Source organism: Pinus tabuliformis, chromosome 3_1 (genome assembly GCF_031772625.1).
Source record: "Pinus tabuliformis cultivar Carrire ecotype Pingquan chromosome 3_1, CPIR1, whole genome shotgun sequence".
NCBI lineage: Eukaryota > Viridiplantae > Streptophyta > Pinopsida > Pinales > Pinaceae > Pinus > Pinus tabuliformis.
Window position 1 is genome coordinate 856430579 of NC_142301.1, and position 18992 is coordinate 856449570.

The window sequence follows — 18992 nt, forward strand, 5'->3', positions numbered from 1 at the left end:
CTTGGAAGCCTTGGTTTGAACAAACACTATGGAGCCCTGGAAGGCTTGGGTAGAGACCAATCTAGTGATGGTTTTGTGATGTCTGACTATGAGGTGGGATCATTGTTTGATGGGTTGTGGTGGTTGGCCTCTGAAAGCCCTGGATGGTTTTGGATTGATGTGATTTATGAGATCCCACATTCATGCTTGGAATATGGCATGGGGGTGACTAGTTGAAGAGAGATTTGGCTGAGCCATGTCTATGGTTAGGTGGAATGTGGTGGTCCCATAACAGGTTGGCATTTGCATCATTAATATGATGTTATTTATGATTGTTATTTAATGAGTACTATATTGGTTTATATCTGGATTATATGGTTGTTGTTTCCTTGGTATTTATGTTGCTCTTATGCTGGTTATGAACATGTATTATGAAAGTAGCTATGCATGGATCTCATCATGTTTTCACTTGTAAATGAATGAATAATGTATCTATGGTCTAATGGAGGAAACTACATCTAATGTGTTGAGGCATCAATGCTTCTTAATGATTCTCAGATGAGTATGGGACCCTTATGCTTAGATCTGTTGTTTACACTTGTAGATTACATATTTGTGATATGTTTGACAAAAGGTATGTCATGGTTAGCAGGGGTCCAGTGAAGGGCTTGTTTAAGTAATTGCATTTGTATCATCATTTCCTTGTTAACTTTATGTTCTAAAGGTGTCATTGAATTATGGGCAGTGACCTGGGCTTTGGGCCTGAAAAAGTGGCTCAAATACTAGGGACGCTAGCACAACACTAGGAAAAATAGTCCCTGGACACTACCATGCCTTGTGATGAGTGTCAAGTGCATTCTGGACGCTTTCAGGCCCATATCATGGGAGCATCTGAGGGTTAAGTGGTCTAAAATATCAGTGGGACCCAGGGGCTTGTTACCGGAAAGGTTGGGATGGTTCTTAGGAGTAATGTTGTTGATGTTGAAGGTCTGTATGGTGTATTTCCATTGGTTCCACTTCCTTAATGTGACTTAGAAGGTCAAATCATATCATAGTAACTTCTTGTCACATGTTTACCCCGGTTGGCTAGTTTCTTGGGTAGATGTGGGAGGAGGGTGTTACAAATATATTAGGCATAATGGGGATGGTATCTTCTCTCTATGAAATTAGAATCTGGTGTAATTGGATGGGAGCCCCCTGCTCTGCTTACAGAGGGTCAACATCCTAGTTGGTGTGCATGGTTTGAGAGTCATTGGATATTATCCTCGTGCCTCTTTTCAACTTAGAGGATGGAGGGATTGTTCTTTCATTAATGGTGTTTTGGCATAATCGGTGTGAGGGACTTCCTACAAAATTACCCTGGTGCTCGTGGGTCAGAACGTAGATTTTATGCATATTCTCCTAGGTAACTTTGGTGTTATTGTTCACTTGGGCAGTTTGTGGCTTCTTCTTTAGGTAATTCATGTGAAATTTAAAATATGGGGGTGCTCTAGTGGGGTGTCAATTTATTTTAATTGTTTTGTTATGATTATATGGAACTATGAAGTCGGGGGTGGTTTTTGGCTCATAAGTGTGTAATTGGGTTCTGGGGAATGTTATATTGTTTAGTTTTGTCTCATGGGCCCCCTGAGTTTGTTCTATTTGCGACCTTGTTCTTTGTTCTTATAGGATTTTTCTGTCTTGGTCTTTTGGTTTTGATGGTAAGTTGGGCTCCTCAACTCAAAATTTTGGTCCTAATTCACGTGTTTCCTTGAGTCTTGTTTGTAGTGGAGGGTTGGTGTGCTATGGATGGAATTTTTAGGAGTTGTATGGAGGTTGTGTTATGCCCTGGCTTTCTATTAGTAGATAGTCTTTGGGGGTTACTCTGTGGTTCAGTGTGGTGTCAACAACCTTTCATAGTTTTGTTGTTTTCTTCAATTTCAATATGCCTCCTTTGCAGCAAGGAGATAGGTGCAGTGCTGGCAGTTGAGGAGGTAGGTGGGTATCCTCTTTCCCGGGTTCTATAAGGAAACGATATTTTTTAGCTTCTCATACTCCCTAGGCTTCTTCTGATACAAAAGAATAAATTCACCCTCAGGGAACTCTGGATTCATTGATTAATTAGTCTCTTCTTTCAAATGTGCATCAAATTAACAGAGCCCATTAGGAAGATTGGGTTGAGTTCCTAAAAATTCTTGGTCACATTTAGCATACTTAGTGGAAGCTTCATGACTGGTTGGAAAGCCTATGGCACAATCAAACACCAGACATTGGAGAAATTAGAAATATTGGATGAAAATTTGGGTTGAATGGAGGGTCATGTGCATTATAACTATAAATCGCCTCCATCTTTGGGGGCTAACCTAAACAATCCAGCTCTAGTAAATTCAACTGAATACGAACAATTGTTGGTGTTTTCTATGCTATGCATATATATACATACATATATATATATATATATATATATATATATATATATATATATATATATATATATATATATATATATATATATATATATTTATATTTGTGCTAATATTTTACTATCTTGGTATCTATGCATGCTATCTCAGTTTTAGGGTATTTATCCATTGGCCAATAAATCCACTAGGAGTGAGGCCAACAAAATTTTGAGGATGTACATTGAAAATTTTAACTTTTTGAGTTAACAGGGGTTAGTTAAAATTCAATGAAGTTTTATAATGGTAGCATATGTGAGGTGAGGAGAGGGGGAGGCCTCTGAGTGGAGAGTGCTTCACCCCCTCTCCACCATAATTTAAAATACAATATAATAAAGCCCCTTCAAAGTCTCCTACTTTCAAGTAATTTGAAGCCTCTCATTTTCAACTCATGTGTCTTGTGCTCCATGTCACCTCGGAGGTTAATCTATGGGGATTTTTTATGGAGCACAAAAAAAAATCCCTAGGGATGAACCTTCGATTTGATGTCAGGGTGCTTGAACTTGGTGGTTTTTTAAAATATATATATTTTTATTATATTAATTTTTATTGTTGTATATTATATATTTTTTTATGTTTTAATTATAATGTATATCCATGAAGGGCTTGAACTCGATGGTTTTTTATATTTATATTTTAATTAATTAAAATAAATATTTATTATATTTACAATTAAAAATTAATTAAATAACTATATTTACAAACTAATTAACTTTAGTTCACTAAATTAAATTAAATAACTAAAATTAATTAATTTTATTTACATATTTTAGTTCATTTTAATTTATACAATTTAAAAAACATTTTAAAATACATATTTACATACTTTATTGCCCTAGCAGTAAAAATGACCAAACCTTGACCAAGAATACCTTTCAGACTGTAAGTTGGAATCAAGTGAAATTCAAACTATTGGAAAATACAACAAATTGAAAGGAATGAAGTAATAAAAAATGAAAACTAACAAAAGTGAAATTCACCCAAAATTAGCAAAATTAAAGCATTATAAAAGTGATATTAACTAAAATTTACATGGAAGACCCCATAATTTCAATAAAATTATGGGAAGGTGTTAAGGCCTCAACACACAGGTAAATATACAACTATGCTTATATCACCTCTCCACTTGAGAAGATTCTGAAGAAATCTGAGCCTTTTGTATGGACTTCTCAGTGTGATATTGCATTCAAAACATTAATAGAGAAATTAGCTAATGCTCTTATATTAGTTTACCCTGATTGGAATATGGAGTTTCATGTTCATATTGATGCTTCTAGAACTACTCTTGGTGCTATTCTTGCACAACCAAGAGATGGGAACCTTGATCATCCGATCCACTTTGCTAGTAGAAATTTATCTAATGTAGAGTGTGATTATACTATGAGTGAGAGAAAGGCTTTGGCGATGGTGTACTCTCTTCAGAAGTTTCACCACTATTTGTTTGGAGGCCATTTCAAGATTTTCATAAATCATTCAACCTTGAACTATCTAGTCAACAAGCATGTCTTAGAGGTGTTGACAATGTCGAATGTTCTCCAACATAGGAGGTCTCTCTGATATAAATTCATAATTATACCTCATACCATTTGGAGTAAGAGTTGCATCCGAATAATAGGATCGACCACCATTACAATGATCTTCAGGATATGCCTTGGCTGCAATAAACAAAATAAGAGATCATACACATAACTTTGAGGTCAGCAAGTGAGTAAGCTTTGTGAGACTCCAATTGAAATGCATAAGAGGCACTTCCACAGAAGGGGAAGAAAGAGTGAGCTCTAGAAGAAAACTAATAGTACTATCCTAAAAGAGACACACAAGAACAAGGAAAGACTCATTAGTTAACCTACAAAGTAGTTCACAAGATAACAATGATCATGAAAGAAAATAACAACGCACATTCAACAAGATATATATTAAATCCAACGAAATAATTCATGTTGAAAATAGAAAAAAAATATTAAAAATATCATCAAGAAAAAAAATACTAATTTAATTTGTCCTTGAATTAAATTGGGAATAAAATTGTAATTCCACATCTCATGAAACCTTGTAATAGTTAACTAAGTAAATTTGACTTTGTTAGCTCAGTTAATTTGAGTTGAAGGTCTAACTAGAGTCATGTAGTGTCTCCTACAATTATGAGCACTATTCGAGCTTGTTTTGAGTTGTAATTATTTAATTCAGTCCAACTGAGTTAAAGTCAGCTAAACTAGTTCCAAATAATGGAGTAATTAGTTGGAGGTCTAGTAGTTGGGTGTAACCTGCAGTATTGGGGTGTAACCTACAATAGTGGGTTATTGCCTGTAGTGACCAACTAGTAAATTGAAGATTCACTCATTATTAACTCATGCATGTCAGATCAGAGAAAGACACTTTTGTGATTAGAGTTCAAGGGCAATGTACTATCAGTTGTAAAACCATCTAAATTAAACCAATGGTGCATGCAGTCAGAAGAAGAGCCTAAAGGAATTGTGCAATCCAATGGAGGAAGATTCTCATTAAATAGGGGCTAATTCCTTAAGTAATAGCACAAGGAAGTAGGAGCTTGGAAGGCTAGGAATTTGATAAGTATTGGTCAGAGGCAGTCAGTCAAGCAGAGGATATAAAATACTTGTGCAGGTTGAGCTCAAGGTTGAGTAGAGCATATTGTATTCATCCAAGGCTTGTCTAGGAAGCAGTGAGACAGCTAGAGATAGTGCAGAGGTTGCTCGGGCTTGAGCAAAGCATTGTATTCTTCTCATATTTTCTGATTAATGCAATATACAGATAACATGGGTTTTTAGTTGTGGATTTCCTTAGAAAATCATTGTGTTATGTGTGCTTGAATTATTTCTCTTATATGCTTCGTGATTTCATCAATCATTTATTGTTTCTGCTGATGAGTAGAGTATATTCAAGTCGATTGTTTTAGCATATTACACTTTGAAGTTTGAATCTACAAGGAATTTCTACATGGTATTGAAGCTGAAATCACGATAGAAGAGAACAATTCGAAGTTGTCCTTGCAAATTGATGGATCTCTAGTTCAGGGCATATCCAAAAGACCCTATGTGAAGATTTCTTAATGGAGCTAGAAGGTTGTCAGTGGACAGATCAACAAGCCAATGTTTAGTGACAAAAAAGGGAATTGTGATCATTGATATTGGAAGAATAAGAAGCAGAGAGATTTCCCATAGGGAGATCAAGACTTAGAGGGAGTCTAGTTTCAGAGGGAGCAGCCCTATGGAAGCTAGTACTTCAAGATATGGTGATAACATACTCATTATTGTAGTAGTTGCTGCAGTAGAGCAGTAGCAGAAATAGTATGAGTAGATCATATTTATCTCATCCATGTAAATCCTTGAGGTGCAAAGCAAAGGTTAGAGATTTGGTGGTTGAGAGGGAGCATGAATTACATCTCAACATGCAGTGGCCTCAGAAGTAGCCTCAGCAAGTTGTGGAGCATCAACAATTGGAGAAGCAGAGAGGAGACCGAGTGGAGACACCCACTCAAGTAGAGATCTCTAGTAGGGGTAAATTTTGAGCCAAGTGGGCAGAGAGAACACATCTTTCCATTCCTCCACGTGAGAGGTGGGGCAATGTAAAGCAATAGTCCAAGAGTTTCAAAATTGGGCAGGGTCCATTGAGGTGTAGCAGGAGGATCAATGTCAGTCAGTAATTGAGGAGTGCAGAGAAGTGTTGACATCAAAGCAGGAGGCTTAGTAGTAGCACAGTTTTCCCAGTAGACAGTTGCAGGCACAGTTGATTCAACTTATTTTGTTTGGATGCTTTTAGTTGCAGATGTTGCAGTAGCAACAAAAATAGTGACAAGAGTTGCATGAAGAACATTCCAAAGGTATCGGATCAGGATAGAGTTTAATTCCTTTCTTGTTGAGAGGGAGTGTTGAAAATAGCAACAAGAAAGGTTAAAAATAGCATCAAGAAAAAAAATCCTAATTTAATTTGCCCTTGAATTAAACTAGGAATAAAATTGTAATTCCACATCTCATGAAAACTTGTAATAGTTAACTAAGTTAATTTGACTTAGTTAGTTCAGTTCATTTGAGTTGAGGGTCTAACTAGAGTCATGTAGAGTGTCTCATACAATTAGGAGCACTAGTTGAGTTTATTTTGAGTTGTAATTATTTAATTCATTCTACATTATTAAAGTCAGATAAACTAGTTCCAACTAATGGAGGAATTAGTGGGAGGTCCAGTAGTGGGGTGTAACCTGTAGTAGTGGGGTGTAACATGTAGTAGTGGGGTGTTTCATGTCGAACAGTGGGGTGCTTCCTGCAGTGATCAACCAGTAAACTGAAGATTCACTCATAATTAACTCATGAATGTTAGATCAAAGAAAGACACAATTGAGATTGGAGTTCAGGGACAATGTAATATCAGTTGTAAAATCATCTAAATTAAACCGATGGTGCATGAAGTCAGAATAAGAGCCTAAAGGAACTGTGCAATCTAATGGAGGAAAATTCTCATTAAATAGGGGCTAATTCCTTGAGGAACAATGCAAGGAAGTAGGAGCTTGGAAGGCTAGGAATTTGGCTAACTATTGGCCAAAGGCAGTTAGTAAGGTAGAGGATAGAAAATACTTGTGAAGATTGAGCTCAAGGTTGAGAAGAGCATATTGTATTCATCCAAGGATTGTATAGGAAGTAGTGGGATAGATACAGATAGTGCAGAAGTTTCTTGGGCTTGAGAAAAGCATTGTAATATTCTCATATTTTTTTATTAATGCAATATACAGATAACAAGGGTTTTCAGTTGTGGCTTTCCCCAAAAAATCATTGTGGTATGTGTGATTGAGTTATTTCTCTTATATGCTTCATGATTTCATAGATTGTTTATTGTTTCCACTGATGAGTAGAGTAGATTAAAGTCAAGTTTTTTAGCATATTACAATTTGCAGTTTGAATCTACAAGGAATTTCTACATGGTATTAAAGCTAGATTTGTTGAAATTTCTACAATTCATTTTCTTTAGTATGTATGAACATAACCATATACCACAAACATTAAAAGAATAATCTTACAAAATCCATGATACATGTAGGAAAGTGGGTTGTCTCTGATAGATTTTGATTATTAAGTGAAAGTTCCAAGTACACTAGTTATAATCGTGAAACACTAGCTCCAATAGTGGAACATGAAGCTACCACTTGCTTCTCCAAAAAATGATATTTTATCCTATGCTAAACTAGAGAAGCTAAGGTGGAAAGTCAATTTAATCTAGATTTTGGGGGAGCCCCCCGAGATCTGAATAATTTCCGCACCAAGAAAAGAACAAAAATAACGCAAACCAGAAAAGTAAATCATGAACCAACTTTTATTAGATCGGAAAATGATAGTTGCAGCAACATTATGCTGGAAAATTTGTCTTCTTAAGAAAAGAGGCTCGTTATTTATATCATTTTTTAGTTACATTACCATGGGTGGATTTCCATTCAGATCATTACCATGGGTGGGAAAATACCATGGTGGATTTCCATTCGGATCATTCCTCCATCCTTAGGAAGCAATGGTCCCCATTGCGTGAAGTTCCCTCCGGAGAAGCTTTTGTCACAGATGAGTTTTGGATGACCAAGTGTTGTCGAAGACAAGGGTTTTTCATGATTGAACCATTACTGAGGGTTTGTGGATGACCCGAAACCATGATGCATGAAGATCTAAGGATAGGGATACCCTATAATTCTTGTGAGCCAACTCTGATATTGACAATGTGTGGCCAAGCAAATGGACTTCGTTGGCAAACGGTTTTGTGTGGTTGACTAATAAACATGATGAATGAAGAACCAAGGATAGAGATACCCTTTAATATTGGTGGGAAAACTATGAGGTGGACAGTGTGTGGCCGAGAAAATGGACTTCATTGGCAAAGGGTTTTGTGTGATTGATCCATAACCATATTGAACAAGGGATAGAGGATAAAGCTACCCTTAAATGAACCTCGAGATCACTTATCGATCTATCATGTAGAGATCTAGTGGCTTATCTTTTTAGATTCTCACCGTACCAAAGCTATAAAAAAAATCCAAGTGCTTATGCTATGCTTCAACAAAACACCATTTCTAGGTAAGTCATCTTAATCATATAATTTGAAGACAAGTCTTCCCACAACTGCCCCCACCAAAATATTTGGTTTGGGATTGCTTTCACCAAATAAGCTAAAGCCTCCATAACATGATATATGATAATAATATACTATTACTGAGGTGTAATTATGAACCTCAGTTTTGAACATATAGAGGGAGGCTAAAACCATATCTTACTTGATAGATTGAGAGGATTATCTCAAGTATATAGTCCACCTAGCGCTTGGCAATGTGATTCTTTCGATGACTTTCAATACCCTGATATTAAGAAACCTTTGGATGTGCCTCTAAAGTGTGAAAACCCTTAAAGCTGTTGAATTTTGTTATTGTACACAAAGACATGGGGTCTTTATGCCATGAAGAATAAAGCAGGAAGCATTTGGACTTAATACACCTCCCAAGACATGGTTCAAATCACGTACATTTCCAATAACCTTGTTTGAACCAATCAAACTACCTCCAAGAACATAATTATTCAAGAGTGTTGTTTTTTTTCCTTAACAACTATGTGGTAGGGTTTCCTTGGCATCCATACTCTTAACTTTTGTATCTGCCTTCCAGTGATTCTTAACAGCATTGGCATGAAATTTCTCCTAATTATCCAAGTAAACTTTTTCTTTTTGTAGAATTCTTCTCTAAATGCTTCTGCCTCATCCATAATTTGATGCATCCTCCTTTTCACTTCTTTCCTTTTCTTCAAGTTGAATAGCATTTTGACGTCTGCATTCACAAAGCATGAAACCCTCCTCTTACTTTTATTCAGGGGTGGGAAGAATTGGGTCATCTGATGCGAGCGGTGGCATGTTATAAAGTCCATTCACTTCAAAGGGCTTGTCGTTGATCTTAGAGGCCTGGGGAGAGTGATTTCCCCCAAAATTGACATGGTGAGAGGATGATTTGAAGCTTTAAATGAACTTGAGGAGAGTGTCTGGCTACAGGGGAGCCTCGTCCTCTAAATGGTAAAGAGTTTCGGAGGAACCTCGTAGGCATTTCCATTGTTGAAGTTGTCGACGTTCGCATCAGTATTGTCGACGGGGAATTGATCCAGCGACCTAGAGGAGGAATCATACCTTTGTGAGGGAAAGCGAGGATCATAACTGATGTACCTATCATTGAAGGGCCAAGTTGGGCCTCCCGCAAGCTTGTCTCTGCCACCAACATGTGAGTTGAATCCTGACATTCTCGCTTTACTTTTAGGTGGTATGGAGTTTGAATCACAGGGCACGACGAGATCTAGCCACTACCTTTGGCTGATTCGATGATGCAAGAACCCGTCTTCACCAAATCTATTCTTTTATAGATCGAACTGCCTGGCGATGGTGTAGATTCAATGATCTTCAGACACACTCTCATATTTCCCTGTGCTTTGCTTTGTAAAACCAAGAAATGAGAAGAGAAAATCATGTTTATACAAGCCATAAGAGGAAGGCTATAAAGTGTGTGGGTGAGAGATTGATGGTTATTGAGCACCACGTAGAGCCAAATATAGTCCTTTCTCATCCAAATTTTCATGTAACCCCAATGATTTAGCTTGTGGTCATAGATTTGGTCGCAGTGGCTGAAGTGAAGAGGCCACAACTAGCCCTTGTTTAGATGGAGCTTCCTGTCTAGAACTACAATGCCATATGGGACATACTTGTTCCCATGTTGGCAACATGGTACCCCTCGTCGGCTACGATATCGCAGGCTTCGATGGATCTAAGGTTAGATTTGGAAGCCACGCTACTACTGCTCGCAACATAGATGCAGCCGTCAGTGGAAACGATGGCGAAGAAAGAGTGCGGCATCTCCATTCGTCTCGTGAAACTCCAGCGGCTCCTACAGGTCACAAATTTCAAGAGGGAGTCCATCAGGCAATTGACGTCTGACTGCATCCTGCCACAGACATAGGGAACACTTGAGGCCATGATCGAAGCACATGTGCTCAGTGTAGGGCATTGTTGGGAGCACATGATAGAGATGGTGCAGAGGGTCTATGGCTTGCCACTATATCTCCCGCTCACCCTGTGGTACACCAACACAAAAATCCATGCCTCTGTAACCCCCATTGCCTACAACACATTGTATATATATATTCCATAAATATCTACTTTGTTCATCTCTCATACGATTGTGAGAGAGATTCAACAACTGGAGAGAATGTTCGATGGAGTCGTTACCCGCTCTGATACCATTGATCTGGATCTTGGGGGAGGCCTTTAAGATCTGAGTAATTTCCGCACCACGAAAAACAAAAATAACCCAAACCAGAAAATTAAATCATGAACCAACTTTTATTAGATCAGAAAATGATAGTTACAACTACATTGTGCTGGAAAATATATCCTCTTACAGAAAGAGACTTTTCATTTATATCTTTTTTAGTTACATTACCATGGGTAAATACCATGGGTGGGAAAATACCATGGGCGGATTTCCATTTAGATCACAATTTTCTTGAGGCACGAGGGCTTATTTAAAACAAATGAGGTGACCTTTCACCTCCCATGTGACTCTTGACCTCCCTCATGACTCTTGAGCTTCTATGTAACCTTTGAGCTCTTACATGACTCTTGGAATTCCTAGTGACTCTTCATGTTCCATTTACCCTTGGGATTCCACACATTTTTACATTTTCTTATTTTGGAAAATACAAAAATTACATTTGACTAATGTGGCAAAATACAATGGAGCAAGATAGACTCTTGTGTTCACCACAACACCATTCATTGAGTTTTGATAAAATTATGATCCGCGATTTGATCTCTACACTCTGTCCTCTACACTACAATATAGTATCACTTTTAGTTCTCTTACCATAACATGGCAATGAGATATTTAACCTTGCCCAACAAAAAGTGATTTCACCTCACAGGATTCCTATTAACCTTTTTCATACACTCCACATCTTTGTATAAATACTTGATAGATCAACCATTACCCATAGCCTCAAATAGTTTTAGGCCTTCTTAGCACTTCACCTATACAACTCTTAGCCTTTTAATTTTCAATATTCTAACAAACATAACTCACTCTCACCTTTCATGGAAAATCCAACCTTTCATCCAAACAATTACTATGTCTCTTCTAGCTTCTTCTCTCCCAAATACCATGGGCATCTTACTTTAGTATTACACCTGGTAATTTAATCATTGATGGTATCAATTTAACTCGATCATTAAACTATGATTTTTTCCTTGAAAAAATAATTGTTGGAATGAATCAATAGGATCAGGTACATGGATGATGATTGGGTAACTCTCTATTTCCCAGATTTCATCTCCTATTGCACAACCAATTTTCTCTTACCATCCATAACACTTCAGCTTGTAGTTTTGTGTCATGCTAGAGAATTTTCTATCAAAGGATAGACAAGTCTCTACCTCCTAGAGTCTATTCCATGTCCCTGCATTATGGCCACATAAAACTTCCTCTAGTCATGCTCCGGGGGCATGAAATTCCATTAATTGTTGTTACATGCATCTTCCCTCCTGAACTTTGGTGTTTCAAATGGATTTTCCACCTATGTGCCACCTCATATGCCAGCATAATACACTTCCTACTATTTATCTCATGACACGAAGCTCTTATCAATTTCTTTCATTGGGAAATTCTTCATCTTGTTCCTTGCATCTCTCTGAGCCTATCTCGCGGCCTCCTCACAAAAGTGACCTCCACTTAGAGCTTTTGAGGTGGGACATGAAAAATCATGTCTGCCAATAGGGAATTTTTCATCCCCTAACTCTATGAACCATGGCACATTCCGCATGTGTCCTCCACTCAGATATTCTAGGGTAGGACATGAAACTCCACGTCTTCCAATGGGGAATTTCTGTCCCCTGACTTTTTCAATCGTGGTGCATTCCAGTTGGTCCTCTAGCCAAGCCATTTGAGGCATGAATGTGAATAACCCCAACATTTATGGAAATAGTTTCATCTTGTAGCCTTCTTCTACCACACCACTGCCCCATACTTCACCTTCCATGATATTCTTTACTCTGTGGAAGGACATCAAATTCCCTAGAAACTAACAAAAAATAATTCGTCTCACCAATCATATTATCCTATGGAACCCTGAGGCCCTAGGACCCTGTTGAACTATAAATCACCATAACTCCTATTCCCTCAGGTGTCTTTCTAAATTCCATACATCATTGGGAAAGTCTCTTTGAGGACTATCCAATTAAACACTTTGTAAGGAAATTTGAGAAAGTATCTTGTAGACAAATTGTTTCCAAAATTGGGTCATTAGAAATTTCATCATAAATCCCTCAGACGCCATAATACTATACAAATATGAAACAACAAACGCACATCAAGGTGGGTTGACATCAATGAAAACCAACTAAACCAACTATCACTTTGCAATGAACTCATCTTGAGCTTATACTCTTTTACATCAATGAAAACATTTTTCTAACAATATCCCCCTCTGGCATTAATGGAAACACAACCAAACATTGTTAGTAATTGACGGAAACAAAGTCATTGGGAATTGGTGGAACAACACTCAACCACACTCCCCCTAACAAATGTACAAACAGAGTTACTTATCGAATGAGAACTATGACCTCAAAATGAGAACTCTAGCAAAAAAACATGAAAAGATAGCCCAAAAAAGGAAAGTGTGTATGTTGGAATGGCAATCAATTTCCTTTGCGCAAAAAAATGAAAAAAACCCCTAAAAATGAAAAGTGTTGATGCTGGAACAACATTTTTTTCCAGGGTGAATTTTCACATTTTTTAATGTAAAATATCACGACTTTGAAAAAACTTAAAATTTCAACGATTTTCAAACATGGCATTAAAGATAAAACATCACACCTCTAAAGATCCTTAAAATTCCAAAAAAAATCAACCATGGTGTTGAAGATAAATATCATGACCCTAAAAACCTTAAAATTATGACATTTTTCGACCATGGTGTTAAAGGAAAAATATCATGATTCAAAAAAACCTTAAAATTTCAAAACCAAATTTCATCACTAAAAAAATCCTAAAAAATAATCCAAGAGTATTTTTTTAAACACTTAATGTATAGCTCTTTAAAATTCTTAACCTAAGACAACGTGACACATTACAAGAAAAATTTAAAAATCAATCTTCAAACTGACACACAGTGAGGTTGGACTTCACTCATTGCAATGAAAATTTTAAAATCAACTATGAATTGACACACAGTGGGGATGGACTTGATCCATTTTAACGAAAACTTAAAAATCGGTTAACAGATTAGCACATAGTGGGGTCGCTTTGTTAGTGTAACAGAAAAAGGGTAAATAAATAGAAAAATGACTGAAAATGAAAAAACAAAACCAATTTTTTTTTTTACAAATTTACAAATTTAAAATTTAGAAATAAAAAATGTAAAATTAAAACATAAAAAAGAGTTAAAAAAAATTTAAATGACAAAATAATAATAATAACAAAAAAACATGAAAAATAATTTTAAAAATTAAAAAAATAAAGTATACAATTCTAAAAAAATAACTCTCTCTCTCTCTCTCTCTCTCTCTCTCTCTATATATATATATATATATATATATATATATATATAATTCACCATTATTCGGGTCTGAGGTAGTATATTATTGTGTTAGTGTCTCTTGGGTATTTCGTAGCTCCGGTTCTTCCTTCCCTCAATCCCCTAGGCATGGCACATTTGTACGTATTTTTCCTTTCGTTATTTCCGAAATAAGGGCTTTGTATATATCAATGCATTAAATATATACTCCTTGTCGCAACAAATACACAGGTGATTACAACACCATTTTTCAAAACTATATCATGGACATTTTGACAAAAGATCCATTACATACTATAGATATGAAGCGACAAAATTAGAATTGTTTGTCTTTTAAAATATGTAAAATACACAATGTATTGTAAGTAATATTTTATTAATAATATGAATAGTACAATGATGTGAAATGTTACAATGCGGTCTTGCTTATATACCTAGGTATTTGTCACTGCATGATTGGGCATATCTTTTAGACATACCTTTTCTTAACTAGTGACTATTTTAAAATAATCATTATTTTGATTATTTATTATTTATATTCATTTTATTTTATATAATTTATATTTGTAACATTGCCCCTCTCTTCAAAAGCTTTGTCCTCAAATCTTTGTTGTTAGATATTTTTTTCCATGTTGCATACGACCTTTTGGCATGGCGATTTCTTCCTTGAAAACTCGCTCCTTTTTTTTTAAACGTTATTTTATTTATTATTTATTGATGTGAATTATATATATATATATATACAATTTAATTAGTTAGTATATATTAGTTTATATATATTTATATTTAATTAACTGAAGTCATTTTATAATTTTAATAAAGTTACTTATAATAGATTTATAAAGTTATGTCAATTATAAAATTTATATGGTTTTGTTATATATATTTTATTTCCCCATGGTTCATCGTACACGTTCATATGGTTATGTCCTATATTGTACATCACCCATAGAATTATTTCCACGAAATCTCCACAATCCACAAGTTCGCATATATCCCATATCTACTTGCAGCGTTGCCATCTAAACAGGATGACACATATACCCCGTACCCTTCTTTTGGAAAGAATCCAAATGCATGGACAACAATGTTCGCCTCATGAATAACACATCCACACCAACTCACTATGTGTTCAGGTCCAAACCCATCTCTCACATCGGTGCCTACCAGAAGTTCCAACTCTGAACCTTCGCGAAATTTTGTTATTCTTAAATTTCCCTCTTCATTCTTGCACTGTTGACAAGCGCTCTCTATATCATGGAAATTGGTAATTGGATTCCACCTTAATGCTAAAAAAACAGTCATCTGCAATATATGGCCTTGAAGTAAACTCCTGAATTGTCTTCAAAGGGCTTATGGTGTGCCCAAAAATCTCTGTAATCAAGCCTCTAAGATAATCTGCACATGATGGGTCACTGCCAAAAACCTTTAATACTTCACTTGAAAGATAAAGGAAACAAGATTGATTGTGTATTTTGTACTAAATTTAGACCTCCTGAAGCAGATCCCCCACTATAACTGACATTGAATTTTGACAGGTTCTAACCACATATTTGTATTCCCAGCACAACCTTTCCATCGTTTCCATATCCCAAGCTCGTTGGCCAAATAGTTCTTTCAAAATCGGCCATAGCTTTTGAAATGTATGAATTACAGCTTCAGGGTGATTAACATATTTGAACATATTAGCAAGACGATCTATGGGAACAATGAATTGATTTTCATTCAGTTTCTCCCATGATTGTGCTTGTTGTTCTATAACTTATTGTAAAGCAACAACTACAAGAAAGCACAATGACTCTAGTGATCCCCATGCATGGTTGGCTAGGAGAGTACTTATAACCATACTCAAGGCTTCAATAATATGCAAGGCATCAACAATAGAGAGATTATACTTGTTTTTTCCATTAAGAGTGGAATGATAAATTTTAAAAAGGCCATCTAGTGAGCCACTTAATTTGTCCCTGCATGCATCACAAACATTTCACAATTCCATGGATTTTGCAACTGAAACATCTGGTATTGTTGTCATGCCTCTTATCAACATCTCTATAATGGAAGGGAGAAAGGATGGTGCACTGTGTGCACTACCCAACCATTTCGAAAAGTTGGAAATTGTTAAACAAGTTATCTGAAGAAGATGAGACTGAAGTGGTAACTTGGGTAGAAATCTTATAACCTATGGAAATATAACTTCCTTTTATCTGGGAACTGTACTTGATATGGCTCGAATGCAATACAATGCAGGTTTTGTAGATCGCCAATCCCATGCGCCACCATTTCTAGCATTGTTTGCATCCTGGAAGAAATTATTTGATAGAAGTTGAAGTGTATTATCTCCTCCCAAAACTGAAGCAACTTTCACCAAAATTTCTCCCACAACAATTCTTGTTCATTTAAAATAAAAAAGATCTTCTATGACTGGTTTCTCTGAAGTATCATATACACCCACTTCCACACTTGTCGGTTCTGGTTTAAAACCCGAATTCATAATGTCTTTGTCAATTGAGGTAGTAATTCCAGACAAATCAACATTAATATGTCCCTGTTCCAGTTTTCCAGCAACACTATTAGCCCTATCTACTACTAGATGAAGAAAATTCAATAGGAATGCAATGTGCCCATCTTTTATAGAATTAGTTTCACATGCTCTAACTTCCTTAGGGGCATCATCAAGTTCACAAGATTTGGTATTTACATTGCTATTAGTTTTAGGAGTCCCTTGAGAAATTCCAGGTTCATTAAGATCCTTGTAATTTTGTTCTTCATCCTCCCTTGTCTGCTCCAAATCAATTGTATTGGATATGTTCTTAACCAAATCATAATCCACGGTTCCCTGGTTTGCAATTTTATCATTTTCTTTAGCAGTTTCCCAACTTGTCTCGTCAATTTTATCATCTTCCTTAACAAAATCCCTGTTAGTAGACTCATCATTACCTTCTTCATTTTTAATTTTCATATACCTACTTTGATTATCATTCTCATTCATGTCAATGTTCTTTTCCATTGTAGGAGTTGAATCTAGTGTTTTAAAAACCTTTAGTGATTCTGTATATGATCTTTTTATTTGTTGCAACGATTCTCTAATTTCACTTAATTTCTCAATGATTTCAAGACATAAACTTAATGGCATATTGTGAGGCAGATAACATCCAAAGGCTCGCATGGATCTTATGCATCTGAAGCGATAAAACTTAGAGTTATTTGTGCTTTAAAATATGTAAAATACACAATGTATTGTAAGTAATATTATTTAATAAGATAAAATGTGCAAGGATTTTGAATGTTACAATGAGGTCTTGCTTATATACCTAGGTAGGTGTCCCTTTATGATTGGGCATGCCTTTTAGACATGCCTTTTCACTTAACTAATGACTATTTTAAAATAATCATTTCTGATTATTTATTATTTACATTTGTTTATATTAATTTTATTTTATATAATTTATATTCATAACAAGATCAATACTAGGTTGTTAGCCCATTACAATGTCAGAACTGACACATAAAAAAAGGGATAATAAACCAATTCAGAAGGATTAGATAATTTGAAAATGATAAAAAAAAACATAAGTAGCGAGCATTATGCATGTTCGTTAATCACATTTGATTTTTAGCCTATTGAGGTCAATATCACGCTTGCTAGGATCTTCCAAGAGTTAATCTTGATCTGGAGGAGCATATTTAATAATATTGAGGTTTGTTATAATGACCCCAAGAACATCCACCTCATCTTCCAATCTTGAAATCTATTGTTGGAGAGTCAAAATTTTGTCAACGTGTTCAATCTGTCCATGATACATATGGAAACATTTAGCCTGACATTCATAATCCACTTTTTGCAGATCTTCATGAGAAGAAAGGCAATGGTAATAGGGAATATCGACATAAGAAGAGTTAGAAATAGAGTTCGCATTAGTGAATTGGCTAGGAGGTTGCATGCAACAAGATTCATAAAAGAAAGAGCTTGGACACCCTGGAGATACAAGAAGGAAATTCCGAGAACTAGAAGGAGGAGGCTAAATTGTAGAAACCTAGCCTAAAAGGCCCCAATTATGTAAATTAACCATGTCAATTAATGTATCCTTTTCTTAGTTCCTTGACTCGAGGGAACATTGTCTTGTAGTCGAAAGACCCAAAATTAATAGTCCTTTTTTTAGCCAAAGACATCCATAAACTTTCTAAAGGTAAGTATTTGTAACCAACTACCACCAAAGAGTCTATAAATGCTAGAAAAATTGAATTGAGGTTCTAAGTGTTGAAACTAAAGCCTATTCTGTAGGGGTTTCCAACTAGGTCCTACCTTCTACAAGTTACCAAATAAAACCCAAGAAGCCAAGAGTTACCTTCATAGAATAGAACTATTGACTGGTTGTGACTACTGATGTCAAGCAATGTTGAAGTTGCTTGAGAGCTAGAGACACCTTTGCACCAAACTTCCCACGAACTTGACTGTTGAGTCCACATATTCACTATCCAGAGAATGGGAGCTAAGTATTAGAAATGGAGCTCTTCGCAGAGCTTCCCACAAAATGCACACCTGGATGCCACAGTGAAATTCAAGGGCAAGGAATTCACCAAATATGTGTGCCAAAAAGGTGGTGGAGCAATACACAAAACTACTGCAAGAGAGAATGGGTTCAGATCCTAACTGGAGGCGAATTCAACACCCATTTGGCTATCCATCCACATGATTTAATCATTCTTCCATTAATTTCACCTATACAACTACTAGAGAGATTCATCATGGTTCTGAGCGAAGGTTGAGTCCAAGGCCTTAGAAAATGGAAACCATAATTGCAAGCATGAGAAGAGGAGAGATCATATACTACATGGTGGTGGGGCACATGAGATGCCACATCAAGGAAGTCATTTTCACATTCATATAAACGAACTGCAATGTCTTCATGAAATTTATTAAGTAGACTATCACACAATGAACGAGAAAGGAAATAGAAGGAGGGAAGGGCAGATAAAAGGGATAGGA

At 36.0% G+C, this 18992-nt stretch overlaps 2 pseudogenes; both read right to left on the reverse strand.

Annotated features, from left to right (window-relative positions):
* Positions 1-8999: 8999 nt before the first annotated feature.
* Positions 9000-9682, reverse strand: LOC149190263 (clathrin light chain 1-like; annotated as a pseudogene).
* A 5578-nt stretch (positions 9683-15260) lies between these two features.
* On the reverse strand, positions 15261-17012 carry LOC149190264 (transportin MOS14-like; annotated as a pseudogene).
* Positions 17013-18992: the final 1980 nt, after the last annotated feature.